This window comes from Tenrec ecaudatus, chromosome 7 (genome assembly GCF_050624435.1).
Source record: "Tenrec ecaudatus isolate mTenEca1 chromosome 7, mTenEca1.hap1, whole genome shotgun sequence".
In the NCBI taxonomy this organism is placed as follows: Eukaryota; Metazoa; Chordata; class Mammalia; order Afrosoricida; family Tenrecidae; genus Tenrec; species Tenrec ecaudatus.
Window position 1 is genome coordinate 162,797,196 of NC_134536.1, and position 15,030 is coordinate 162,812,225.

Below are 15,030 nucleotides of genomic sequence, written 5' to 3' on the forward strand. Positions count from 1 at the left end.
TCCTCTCTCTAATGCACAGCGTGTAATAACAAGGGGAGCCACCATCTTGTTCCATGATCAGAAAGTATTCACAAGGGGTTTAATCCATTTATATATCCTCTTAACTTTTTTTTCTTCTTTTAAATTGGAAAACTTTCAAATGGGTCAAATGGGCTATCGAATCAGTTGTTACATTTTCACCTAACCAGATCTCCTGTAGTCTACTCTACAATATTCTCTGTCTGATAACGAGTCTATTCACATCCCTGTTCAATGATCAGAGCAGATTCACCAAAGGCTTAATATATACCGTATATACTTAAGTATAAGCCGACTGAACTCAGGGATTGTTGACTAAAAAAGAAACCATCCTTCATGGACTTCTGCAAACCGGTGTTCACTCTGATATCATTCCCTCCTCAGATTTCCATTACATTATCTACAATTCATGCATCATACTGGGGTGTGTGTGTTACTTCCTGCAGACTCAGCAGACTTCTTCACTCCCACTTTGAAATGTTCTAATATACTTTCCTTTCAGAAAATTGAAGTAAGGGAAACATAAACACTTAAGTCTTCACATAAACACAAAGCCCGTGATTAAAGTAGTGTCAAGCATTCGAAATGGAATAATTCACATGACTGTTATAGCTAACTAGAGAAGTGTTTTATGACTGTAAGTGGGATTGTTTTCTCATTTCAAATTGGTGAAAACTACAGTTAGTTTTACTATGTCAGTGCCCTGAATTCATTAGAGTATAAAATTTATAGTTTAGAAGCACACAGAGCATTTTGATTTCCACATTCCAAAGCAAAGTATAATTGCTACCATTGAAGAAAACTTTATAATAATAAAGACCATGAACCTGCAAAATAAGAGTGGTTTGAAAGGTCCAAAGATTACATTAATTGAACACCATGCTCACATCACTCCTAAATGTATGACAATGAAATAAACATGAGTGAGACTTTGACTTTTTGGTACATAAAAGGGCATATTGTTTGGTCTTTAAAAATTTTTTTTTTAATTATGCTTAACTAAAGCAATACTTCTCATAAAAAAAACTTACAGCCATCGATGCTGGGATAATATTTTCATGCTTTGAGAATGATGAGGGAAACAAATATACAAAAGTTCTTGACCCAATAGATGTATTTGTGAATTGTGATAAGAGTTGTACAAGCCCCCAATAAAAATATTTAATTATAAAGAAAAGAAAAGGAAATTATCTTGGAAAGAATTGTACCTATCACAATTCTTTCTTCTTTCTTGACAATAACACTTCCAAGAACAGCTCTTATCCCAGACTCCATAGGAAGCTTTTATCCTATAATCCGTGACTGCAAAGCATAAATTTTCAAGACATAAAATTCATGAAAAAGAGTAGCTTATCAGAACAGGACACAATTTTGGCAGCCCTTTTCTTACATTAGCCACACCACAGAAATGTAACCCTCACGTCCAGTCAGAGTTGCCCAGAAAGGACGTAAATTCCACTTAACATTGGCAGAATAAAATCAGTACACTGTACTACATGCACATTCTACCCTCATTCCACCCTGTGTTAGTGGGGACCTAGCATGTCAGCACCTCCCTAAGAACAGCAGGAGAAATGCAAGTCATCCCTCTGCCTTTTCTAGAGAATTGATTGTGGGAAATGGAAAACCTATAGAGAAGCAACTCTGGACAGTAGCAGATGGAAAACCACGTCTCTTCCAGGGCAACAATGCTTCTCTGTTACAGCTGATTCCCTATCAGAAATCACGGAAGAAAAATATCCCTAAAATGTTAAGAGAAAAGCTCTCTCAAATGAATCGTCTCTATCTAAACTCACTGCTCTGGAGAGTTCATTCTGAATCACCGTGACCCTCAAAGACAAGGTAGAACTGCCCCAGTGAGTTTTGGAGTCTGCCTTTCTCAACAGGAAAGCATGGTCTTCTCCAGAGAAGGGGGTGGTGGTTTCCAACAGGTGACCTTGTCGTTAGCAGCTCAACTTGTGACCACTACAGTCTGTGTACAGTGTGAATGATGGCAGTGATGAAGGTCATATGTATATTCTTGAATTATGGAAAGCTTAGAAAATTGTTTCATTGTAGATTTGCTTTAAAGACATGCTAGTGAGAGTTATGCAATGTGAAAGGGTGATAACACATTGAGTGGAAGAGTGCGCACAGGATATGCTGAATATAATAGAATGAAAATTCAGTCAAATATAGAATCAAATTAAACAAGGAATAGTATGCTTCTTATAGTCCTCAATATATAAGGACACAATGACCAGTTTAAGGATTTTTGTTTTCCCTTTAAATATACATTTAAATTATCTTTATTTATTCTAATGAATAAGTATGCAATTTGTTTCCAGATAGAATACAGGAAAATGAAATATATTCATAATCTTGATTAGAATCAAACCAAAACCAAACCAGAAAACATGCAAATAGGGCTCAATATACTTTACCATTATGTAAAATCTTTGAATCTGTTATTCAATTTGTTATTTACTTCCATTTATCTTTAATAAATTTTAGCCATTTTTCCAAAAATATTTTATTGATCCCACTCACTATCTTGATTATATGTTTCAAATAAAAATAGGTTTAGGGAACACATTATTGAACTTTATTTTAGTCATGAGAAAGAATGTCAGAAGGCAGTCCTGGCTTGATTAATGTGATTGTAATGATTACAGAAAACCTTCAAGCTAATGCATGTCTTTGCTTCTGCACCTTGGTCTTTTGAATGCCCCAATTTATGCGTGTATTTCTTTTCAGAGGAAAGGAAGACTTTATTCCGGAATAGTAAGTATTAATTATTTCAAAGATTACTTATTTCAAAGGACCAGATAGCAAATAGGACTAGACAGATTTTTTTCAACCTTATGTCCCTGAGGGTAAAAAAAAAAAGCTAAATATACTGTTACCTATGCTCCCTCTAAGGATCGCTGGTGGTATTACATGCTCAGGTACTAACTAAAAGTTGGGCAAATAGAACCCACCAAACCTTCTCTGGGCAGAGGGGACAGTCGGCTTCCTTAATGGTGTGCAGTCTTAGAATCCCTTTGTGACAGTTCCACCATGGTCTGCAGAGTAGCTTGGAGTTTGAATGAACCCCATGACGTGAGTTAAGATCACTTTATAGGAGTGTAAATAGAAAGGAATCTGGAAAAGATATTGAATGCACTTTTTTTTTGAAGTTGGAAGTGTTGCACCGAAATTATCGAGAGAAAGAAACATTCCTATTTTAATCTTTTATTACCTTTTGTCTCCTTTCTTTTATTTCCCTTCTCTTTTCTGTTTCCCTTTGTCTTACTCTCTTAAACTTCTTTGTCTGGTGACTCGATATCTATTCCTACCTTTTCTCCACCTTTAAAAATGTCTTCTTTCTTTTACTCTTCATTTTTGGACTTTTACATCTTTCCTCACTTCTCTTTTGTTACTGTCTTTCTTTTTTTCCCCCTCTTTGGTTGTAATGCCCTCTTTCTTCTTCTTTCTTATGTTTACACACTTACACACAGATTCATGGTATTTTACTCTTTTGTCCACTTGCAGGCTGGCAGAATTCTTTTTTGTACCCTGGTAAGTGACATCTTTCATTTGTAAATTTCTCAATTCTAAGTTATTCTATGTTTTTTAAAGATATTTTCTTTATTGTCATACCTTTCTATAATTCTTTAAACATACTACAATTTAGCCTTTTAAACATACTTACTTCTGCCAATTTCCTCTTTAATCCGTTATACATAATTCCCAACAATTTTTTGGATCAATTTCCTCGGGACTCGTACAACTCTATCACAATCCATCCATTCATCCACCATTCATCCACGTGTCAAGCACATTTGTACATTTCTTGTCATTATCATTATAAAAAATTTTTCTTTCTACTTGAGCCCTTGGTATCAGCTTTTCATTTCCCCCCTCCCTCATCTACCCTCTCTTCCTCATGAACCCTTGATAATTTATAAATTATTATTATTTTTTCATATCTTAGGCTGACCAATGTCTCACTCTACCCACTTTTCTATTGTCAAACGCCCTGGGAGGTGGCTATAGACAGATAGCTGTGATCAGTTGTCCCTTTCCCCCACATCTCCTACTTACGCTCATGGTATCACTACTTTCAATATTGATCCTGAGGAGTTTAATCTGTCCTGGATTGTCTGTGTTCCCAGCCCTTATCAGTACCTGTGTACCCGTTTACATGGCCTAGCCAGAAATGTAAGGTCGAATTGGGGTCATGATAGTGGGGAGAGTAAGCATTAAACAACTAGAGGAAAGTTGTATGTTTCATTGGTGCTGTATGGCACCATATCTGGCTTATCTCCTCCCCTCAGCCCTTCTGTAGTTGGATGATCGATTTATTACAAATGGGCTTTTCGGCTCCACACCCCACCCCCTCAGTCACAGTGAAATGAATTTATGTTCTGAGTCTTTGATGCCCGAAACCTGATCCTATCGACACCTCATGATCACGCAGGTTGGTGTGCTTCTTCCCTGTGGGCTTTGTTGTTTCTCATCTAGATGTCCACTTATTGATCTTCAAGCCTTTAAGACCCTAGATGTGATATCTGTGATAGCTGAGCACCATCAGCTTTTTTCAATACATTTGGTTATGCACCACTTTGTCTTCAGTGATCCAGTCGGGAAGGTGAACATCATGGAATGCAAGGTTGATAGAACAAAGTGTTCTTGCATTGAGGGCGTACATGAGTAGAGGCCAATGTCCATCTGATACCTGAATCCTAAACCTATAAATATATGTACATAGATCTATTTCCCCATCATCATATAGAAATATATTTACATATGTACATTCCTATATTTAGACCTCCATAAATGCCCTGTGTCTACTAGTTCTTTCCTCTATTTCCTTTTACTTTACTCTTGTCCAACTATCATGTTCAGCCTTCATTTGGGTTTCAGGAATTCCTCTCCATTACATTGCACTTGATCAAATCTACCAGGACTCCTGCACCCTACTAGCCATCGATTTTAGATCACTTGTGTTCCGTTGTCCCTGGGTTTGTTAACAACCAATTCCTATTCCCCTACCTCCCCCTCTTCCATGTTCACCTGCAAGTGTGGCTCCAGTTGTTTTCCCCTCCAGATTTTTTCCCCGTCTATTTTATCTAACTAGACCTGTAGAGATAACTATATGCAAAAAAAATACAGAGGAAAACAAAGCAAAAAAAAAAAAAGCCAAACAGCAACAACAAAAACCAAGGACCAAAAAAATTCCAACAATTGTTTTACTCAAATATTTTTCATAATTCCTGCTTTTTTGAATACCTCATCTTAAAAATGAAAACAGAAAATTATTTAAAATATATTACAGCAGATTTTTCTGTTTTCACGGTGCCAAAATGTATTTTCTGTGTTTGCTTTTGTTTGTTTAATGACTTTCTTTAAATAATTCTGTAAAGTATGTTTGTATCCTCAGTGAAGAAGCTCATCAAAAGGTTTATGAAAAACATAATTGAAAGAAAATGGAATTTTCCTATGAACTTATTGAAGTCACTGTGTAAATGATTGTAAAAAATCTGCTCAACATTCATTGAGAATGTGTATGCATATAAATTGAATGTCAATTTGGTATACAAGTATCAGCACATCTTCTTGGTCAGAAAATTATTAATTGGAGATTGCAGTTAAAAACTTTGGACAAGTAAGGTTTCCATCCTTCGTTGACAATTCTCTTTCTCCCTGATAACTCGTTCTAATTTCAGGCATTAATAATTCATTAAAAGCCTTCATCCATAAACTTTGGCAGTTTCATGGCCTAAAGCACAACCTGAGATCATGTGGCTATTCAAAGATGGATGATGAGAGAAGGAAGATCATTGTCTTTGAGCCATAATGGTGCTTCTAAGTGAGGAGCAGAGCTGAAAGGATGCTGTCCAGACAGTGCCATCACGTGTGACCTACTTCTCAGGGTCATCAAACATGAAAATGACACTCAGTCTGGATGGTCAAAATTCAATCCTTGGAGAATGCAAGTAGAGGAAAAAGGAAAAAAAGAGGAAGACCATTGGTGTTCTTCATTCATGAGGCATAAAGAAATGACATATTGTGGGAGTTTCCATGCTTCCTGGGGAGCTTTTGAGGGAGACGGTACAGCTAGTGTTGAAAATTTTCATGTAGTATGCTTTCAGTTTTCTATGACTAATGACCAGTACAGCTGTGGGTCCTTCAACCCAAAGAGGAACAGAGATTCTCTCTATATAGGTACCAAGAGATTAAAAGATTGACCTGGGACCAATTTGAGAGACATCATTTTATTATAATTGAGGATTTAAAGACAGGAATGCAGTACTGCTTTGTCTGATGAGGTTTGGGCTGAACAGAATATTTTATGCTGGGGGGGGGGGGTCACTCTGGGGGATCACTTTTATACTGCCAGTGAGCTGGGTCTGGGGAAAGGGGCTAAACATACCTCCTAATGTCATCCACATTATGGTGCTAAACAAAAAAATCTCACTGCCATGGAGTTGATTCTGACTCACCGGGACCCTATAAGAAATAGTAGAACTGCCCAGAAAGGGTTTCTGAGTCAGTAATTCTTTGTGGAATTGGAAAGTCTCCTATTTATCCAACTGAGCAGTTGGTGGGTTTGAACAGTTGTTCTTGTGATTAGCAGCCCAACTGAACTCACTACTCAACCAGGGATAATTAATGTAATGCTAACATTCCTGACCCTCAGATAAGGGGAATGGCCAAGAAACTTCCATGATGCCTCTGGCTTTGCTGTGCACCTTGGAGATTGGGAAAGGTATCCTCTAGGTGGTGCCAGAGATACACAGGAAGTGCTTTGTTGGTTGCAGTGGCTATGTTTGGGACACTAGCCTATGTCCCTACAGCTGTGTACATGTGTGTAAGATTTGATCAGACTAAATAGATATACCAATAGATATACCATGAAGTAGTGTGACTCCTGGGTGGAAGTTTCTTCCCAGTACTGTGGTGTTTGCTTGGAATGAAGAAAAAGCTGCTAAGAAAACTCCTCTGTCCAACACAACAGACATTTTCTTAAGTATATGTGCAGTTTTATACACAGATGCAACCTTCCATGATCAGCCGTATATGATTGATCAGAATTCACTCTAGCTTTCTTGTTCCATGGACCTTCTTGCAATGTCTGTTGGTAATTATTGCTACTGACAATTTATATAGGGCTGCATTTTCAGTGCATGGACTCCAAATCTGATCAGCTATGCTACTGGGCCTTATTGTGTGACAGACCTCATTGCGTGGCCCATCCTTTTTAACTTCCAGCATGACAAATTGAAGGATGGTAGAGGGGAGCATCTCTGAGCTAAAATGCTAGTTTAAAAACATTTTTATTTACTGAGGTTCATGCTTTTCACCTTGATCCATTCCTATATTTTCAAAGTGATTGTTTTAAAGTATTACCCATTTTGTTATTACTTTTTCAAAAGTAGATCTGGTAAGTCAAGTATCTGTCATTCCAGAAGTGTCTCTCATGCAATTTTGACAAATTATTTTCTTCTAAATTAAGAAACTTCTCAAATATTTCCGTTAAATTACTATTATGTATCAATAACTACATTCAAAGATTACTTCAAATATTGTATCTGATTTTATATGCTTCTATAGTTCTCTTAAATATTGCTATATTGAAACTAACTGGAGAAAGTGTCAAATATGCTTATAGATTTCTCCTGATGATTGTGATAGTGAAGCTAACTAGAGAAAGTGTGAACTTCAACCATTCTCTGTTTTATTTTCCCTAACTCATTTTGATATTGTACTATTTGTTGTTACTAAGAAGCTATTTTAAAATTTTATCTCACTTTGGGAGCTCTAGAAGAGAGCTTTGAACATATTTCTGTAAGAGTCTATATATTTTCTGAAGTATGGCATTTATGGTCACTATCAAAACTATTCAAAGTTACCCTCATAGGATAGACAATATAAAAATGATTTACAAATTGTATGTTCAAAAATAAGTTTATCTAGAGAAATACGGTGAGCTGATTTATGTCTAGGACCCACAGTTTGTATTATTTTCCTAATGCCAAAGAAATCATCCTTGAAACAAGCTATTTCCCCATTTCTGGAATCTTTCATTTCACTTCCATGAAAACAGGGAGTTAATTATATTATATAGTTAATTATAGTTATATATTAAAAGGAGTTGGAGAATTGTTTTGCAACAACATGTCGATGAATGCTTTCTTGTAAAATACTTCCTTCAGATTTAGTCACTTTAAGTTCATAACACAGTTTCAAAATATCATAGGCAGTACGTTTAGCAAATAAAAATATTATGGCACAACCTGCTCTTATTTTTGTTGTTGTTGTTGTTGTTAAGTGCAACTGAGTTGGTTCTGACTCATAATGTACCCATTTACAGCAGAAAGAAATACTGCCGTTTCCTGTAATATCCTCACTATTGTTCTTATATTTGAGTTCATCGATGCAGCCACTGTGTCAATCCATCTTGTAGAAGGTCTTCATCTTTTTCCAAGCGCTGCTACTATCCCAACCATGTCACTCTCTACTGACTGCTTTCTTCTCAAAAAGCAACATCCAAAGTGCATGAGACAAAGTGTCACCATACTCTCAGAAACAGTCTGACTGCACTTCTACCAAGACAGACGGTTTATTCTTTTTGCAATCTGTAACTTTCAACTTTCTTCACCTATATCATAATTCAAATACATTCATTCTTCATTCGTCTTCCTTACTCAATATTCAACTTTCAAGTGCCCAGGAGACCACTGGAAATACAATGGCTTGAATCAAGCAAGACAAAACCCTTGATAACTTCAATCTTTTCTTTGTTGATCCTCAAGTTAGCCACTGGTCCAGGTATGAGGATTTGGGTTTTCTTTACATTGAGTTGTAATCCATACTGAAGGCTGTAATCCTTAATCTTCCTCAGCAGGTGCTTCAAGTTCTCCTCACTTCCAGCAAGCAAGGCTGTGTCATTTAAATATGCAGGTTGTTAATAAGCCTTCCTCCAACACACATGAGGAACCAGGCTTGTACATGAGGCTTATAGTTTTGGCTTGGTTCACAGATCACACTTATCCCCTCTAACGTGCTTTTTCCTCTGTGACTATGTAGTGTTTAAGGAAAGAAATAAATGAGATGTGGATCAAGAGTACTTGCAGAAAAATGATCACATTTAACGTAAGAGACTTTAGATAGCTGACTGATTCTGAGAAATCCCTATTCAAGTACAGGTAAATGTCTTCAGTATAAATTTTACCTGCTCTCTCTGAAAGGACCCATACTTATAATGAAAAGAATAAAACAGGATGATAACTCAATATGTATTTAACATTTATTTTATTGTCAGGTTTACAAAAATTAAACACTTATTTTAATTGTATATTTCTATTGTTTTTTAAATACAGCACTTTAAATATTAAAACAAACAAATGAACAAACTTGGTTAGCAGCCCTTCTGGAAGGTTACTAAAATGTGATAATTCACTTAACAGCTTCTCAATTTTAAAAGTCCATGCTTCCAACCTCATAGAGCTAGGGAGGAATAGAGTTTTATAAATAGAATGAGAATATAAGATGAAGGGAAGGGACTGGGAATATGAAAGATTTATTTCCAATCTAGCATTGATTTGTGATTTTATTTGCTGTTCTCTTTTAAATTGTCTCCCTTGAGACAATTTATTTGTTGCTAACAAAAGGAGCTATATTTATATTGGTAACACTTTCTGTACACCAATAGATTATGCCACATAAAATGCAAACTGGATGAATTATTTTTATGGAACTGTTAGCTCATTAAGAATGATTAGGTCATTAAGAAAATTTAGTGAAGGCAAAAATTATCAAATCAAGAAAGCTAATGGTACCCGGCTATCAAAAGACATAGCATCTGGGGTTTTAAAGGCTTGAAGGTCGACCATTGGCCATCTAGCTAGGAAGCCACAAAGCCCACAGGGAAGAAGCACACCAGCCTGTGTTTACACGAGGTGTTGAAGGGATCAAGTAGTAGACACTAAAGAACAAAAACCATCGTTGTGTGAAATGCTGAAGACAAATGAGTGCATAAATAAGTGTGGTGAAGACGTTGATGGTGCATGGCTATCAAGAGATATAGCATCTGAGGTCTTAAAGACTTTAAGGTAACTAACCGGTCATCTAGCCCAGAAGAAACAAAGCCCACATGGAAGAAGCACACCAGCTTGTTTGATCACAAGGGGTCGAAGGGACCAAGTATCAAGCACCAAAGAACAAAAAAATCATATCATCATGAATGAGGGGGAATGCGGGATAGGGACTCAATGTCCATCTGTAGACAACTGGGCATCGCTTGCAGAGAGGCAGTGGGGAGGAGATGAGTCACTCAGGTTACAGTGTAGCATCGATGAAACACACAACTTTCCTCTAGTTCTTAAATGCTTCCTCCTTCCCCCACTATCATGATCCCAATTCTACCATACAAATCTGTTTAGTCCACTGGATGTCAGTGGTACAGATAGGAACTGGAAACACAGGGAATCCAGGGCAGATGAACTCCTCAAGACCAATATTGAGAGTGGTGATACCAGGAGGTAGAAAGAAAGATGTAGGTTAGAAAGGGGGAACTGATTACATATAACCTCCTCCCTGGGGGATCGACAACAGAAAAGTGGGTGTAGGGAGATGTCGGTATGTGTAAGATATGATAAAATAATAATTTCTAAATTATCAAGGGTTCATGAGGGAGGGGGGAGAGGGAAGGGAAGGGGAAAAAAAGGAAAAATGAGGAGCTGGTTCCTGGAACCCAAGCGGAAAGCGGATGTTTTGAGAATGATGTATAAGTGTGCTGTACAAAATTGACCTATGTCTGGATTGTGATAAGAGTTGTATGAGCCTCAATAAAATGATTTTTTTAATTATCAAATCAATTTGAGACAAAGGCAAAAGGAAATATTTGAAAAAATTTTGACAGAAAATGTGAATACTAGCTCTACTAATGCTTATCAATAGGATTTTGTTTTGTTTCGTTTTTTTTCAGACTGGATGAAAGAAGTTTTTCAGGCTGGTAAGTCATTGCTTGATAGTTTAGGAAGGAATTTACTTCTTAAACTCATTCTCAGTCTCAGAGGAAGGTGTTGGAGCAGGGCTGATACATTATCTTTGTTTTGTTCTGTACAGAATTATCACAGATTTCATAACTTAAGGAACAAAACCTGTTTTTTTTCTTTTTACAATCCATGAAGGCACAGATATAAAAGTAGTGGACTGGCCAGCCTGACGTCTTTCTGAAGGTCTAAAGGGAGATTTGTTACATTGGTTTTTAGCTACTAGATGCGGCCTCCAGTTACTACCTTGTGGCTCACTTCCAGCAATCTTCAAAGATCATCACTCCAACCTCCAGTTGCTGTCACATCCCCTTTCTCTGACATTCATGCTCCTCCTCTCTCACATAAAGCTCCTTCTTATATTAAAACTACTGGGCTGGCCCAGGGTAACCTCTGCTTTTAAAGATTTCTTTCCCTTATTCATATATTAAATGTACTTCTTACAAATGTAATGTAACACATTCACATGTTCTGGAGATTTGAATGTGGACATCTTTGAAGGCATATTATTTAGAATACCACAGCAGAAAAATACTTCCCACAAGAACATATATATCGCACAGAGGTTCTGAGATAATGCTTGATAATAATCTTTGTTTCCAAGCCATTCTATTCTTTCAAGAGAGTAGAAATCGTATTGTTTTTGCAGGGAAGGTGATCCTGGATGAAGACACAGCCCACCGTAACCTCATCTTGTCTGAAGATAGAAGATGTGTAACCTGGATAGAAAATCCTCAAGACTTACCTGATAACCCACAGAGATTTTATTCCCTTCCCTGTGTGTTGGGTCAACAGCACTTCACCTCAGGGAACTGGTACTGGGAGGTGAAGGTTGATGAGAGTCGATCCTGGGACCTGGGGATTTGTAGGGATAATGTAATGAGGAAGGGGAGGGTTCTCCTCAAACCTGATGATGGATTCTGGGCCATCAGGTTTTATAAGCACAAGTACTGGGCACTCACCTCTCCAGAAACACAGCTTACTCTAAGACAACGTACCACCAAGGTGTGCATTTTCCTGGAATATGAGCGTGGATGGATCTCATTCTACAATATGACAGATAATTCCCACATTCACACCTTTTCTCAGTGTTCCTTCTTTGGATCTCTAAGGCCTCTCTTCAGGCTTTGGTCCAGTGATTCAGGGCAGCTGAGCATCTGTCCAATGTGAATCAGCACAAATTGATGACAACCAAAAAATTTTTTTAGTGATAAACTTTAACTCCTGTCCTTCCCTGTATTTATAGATATAATATAACTTGTCAGTTAGTGAAGATTGAAGCTTCTGGTTATAGAGCAAATATTCTTACATCAGAAGCAAACTAACTTATGTTTGTTTTATTGCCATCGTTTTATCTTCTTCATAATTTGCTACGACAAGTAATATGTATTGCGCAAAATACGTGTTTCTTATGGTATGTTTCATTGCCTAATGTTAGCAGAAACATTCATATCGATCAGAGAAAGTTGAAATTGTCTGTACTTGTAAAGACATACTGCTATAGAGACTCTAGAGAACAGTTTTACTCTGCAGTAGAGATCATTATGAAATAAAGTCATTAGACAGCAGTGACTTTCATTTGGAAAACTCATATTCCAAAATAACACAGAGAAATCTATTATCATATAGATTAATCATGGTAAACACATATGATATACTAGAGTATGTGATTGCATAATGGTGTTGAAATTTTTTGGAAATGTAGTCCTTGTAGCACTGTGTCGACCTGTCAATCACAAGGATGATGTAAAACTCACGAGCTGATCCAAAGAAAATGAGACTCTCAGTGCTGATCCACATTTACAGTGGGAGACCCTGCTTAGAGTTTATGAGAAAGAATTAGCTCCATGTCACCGATTTCTGGACCATAGGGTGCTAGGTAAGAGGATAAATAAAGAGATATTATCTTTTTATTTTTATATCCTCTGTTTTTATCTATTTTTATGACATTTTTGTGTTTTATTCAAAAATAAATTTAGATAGCGCTATATGTATAAATAATGACAGTCTTCTCTGATATCTAAGCCAGTATGACAACCAGGAGAAGACAAATGGTTATGAGTTTAACCTTCAGTTTCTGTTATGTGGCTTCATTATATTTCATCCTTAATTTTCTCTGTCTTTTCCATTTTCTCCTGAGAAAAGAATTCACTCTTGTCTTTTCTTTCATACATTTACATTTTGAATATATCCATGCTGTAAATTGTAAATGTTTAGTACAGTTATATGAATTTTAACATGTAGAGATTCATAAGTTCCACTATTTCAGAATTATAATTCCTATTATACTAGTATATTCCCCAGTGTAATTCCTTATAGTTCTTTTAGCATTTCCATTCTGAGCACTAGGTTTTTGCAAGGCTACAGAGAACAGAGAAAGCTCAAAATCTAAAACTTTTTTCAGTTTTAACATGGCTTGATTGGAAGGCCCTGGGTCAAGTTGTAAGCTCTCAAGTCTAACATATTCTATAAGTCACAGTCATGGTTCCATTCCCACTTTTGTGGCCCCCATCTGTAACTGTGATGTATTGATCTTCCACCAATCATGTTTTTCTGTGACAATTTCCTTTACCCTTTTGAATCGTTTTTAAATTTCCAAATCTCACCAAGCCCTTGGATGCATTTTGACCTCATGCTAATGTTCTCATGCAACCAGATGATGGATCTTTATCTTTGTTTTGTTTTTATCCTGTACGGCACTAATAAAAGTTCTACTTAAATTATATTTGAAATTTGGTACAGTAAGCCATAATCAAACTCTCCTCCAGTTCCTAACTTACAGTGATCTAAGTGAGTTTTCTATGGTTTTGTATTTTCCAGAACTATCATATAAATGTAATCAAACAATTTGTAACATGTTGAGCCTGCCTTTCTTCACACAGAATGAGGCACATTAGAGTGCATGTTAACAGTTAATTCTCCAATTTTCCCCTCCCCCACCGAGTATTATCTTATGGAACAGATGTACCTATTGATGAAGGAATTGAAGAATTCTACCATGTTTTTCGTGTGAAAATGATCAAACATGCAATCAAGTTGTGTTGATAGTTACCAGTGATAAGTATGTGAAAGCTGTAAACAAGAGCAAAGAAAACTAGCTGAAAAATATGGCCTGGGTGATAGAAACCATGCTGAAGATCTAATAATAGAATTGTACAAAACCAATGATTTCTCTTTGGCAAATATCTTTTTTCAACAACATAAATGTGTGTTGTAAACATAGAATTAAACAGAGTAAATATAGGAATCAAATTGATTGGATCTGTGGGAAGAGTTGATGAAGAAGCTCAATATAAGCAGCCAAAAGAAGGCCGGGACTGACTGTGGAAGAAAGCATAAATTGCTCACATGTAAGTTAGAGTTAAAATTTGACAAATTTACAACAAATTCACAAGACCAAAAACACAAACCTGAGTGTATCCTACCTTAATTCTGATAACATCCCAAGAATAGATTTAAGTCTGTTAACAATCCTTAAAGGAATGTAAACACAAATACCTTATGATCCACAATGCCCTCTACTGGTTGAATATCTTAAAGAAATAAACAATGTTAAACAGATAATTATATAAATGAAAAAACCTATGTTTATTATAGCAATTTCCACAATAGTGAAAACATTGAAACAATAAAAAAATTTGAACTATATAAGAATTGATAAACAAGCTCTAGTACATTCATAGCACGGGATTTTGCTCATTCATAAAAATTATTACTTTCTTAAACACTGAAATAAAGGGACAAAACTAATATGGCTAGAAAACTCAGACAATCTTACAAAGGTAAACATTTAATATTGCCATTGTTATAAAGAAAACAAAGAAGAAACAGCTTATAATATTAAGATAGCACAACCTTGCTTGTTTCAAGGTAAAAGGTCTGGAGGCTCATACTAATGAAAATCCAGGACTGAATTCTCCAGTATAGACTACAACTCAAGGTAAAGAAATCCAAAATCTTCACAAATTGACCAATACACCATATCATGATA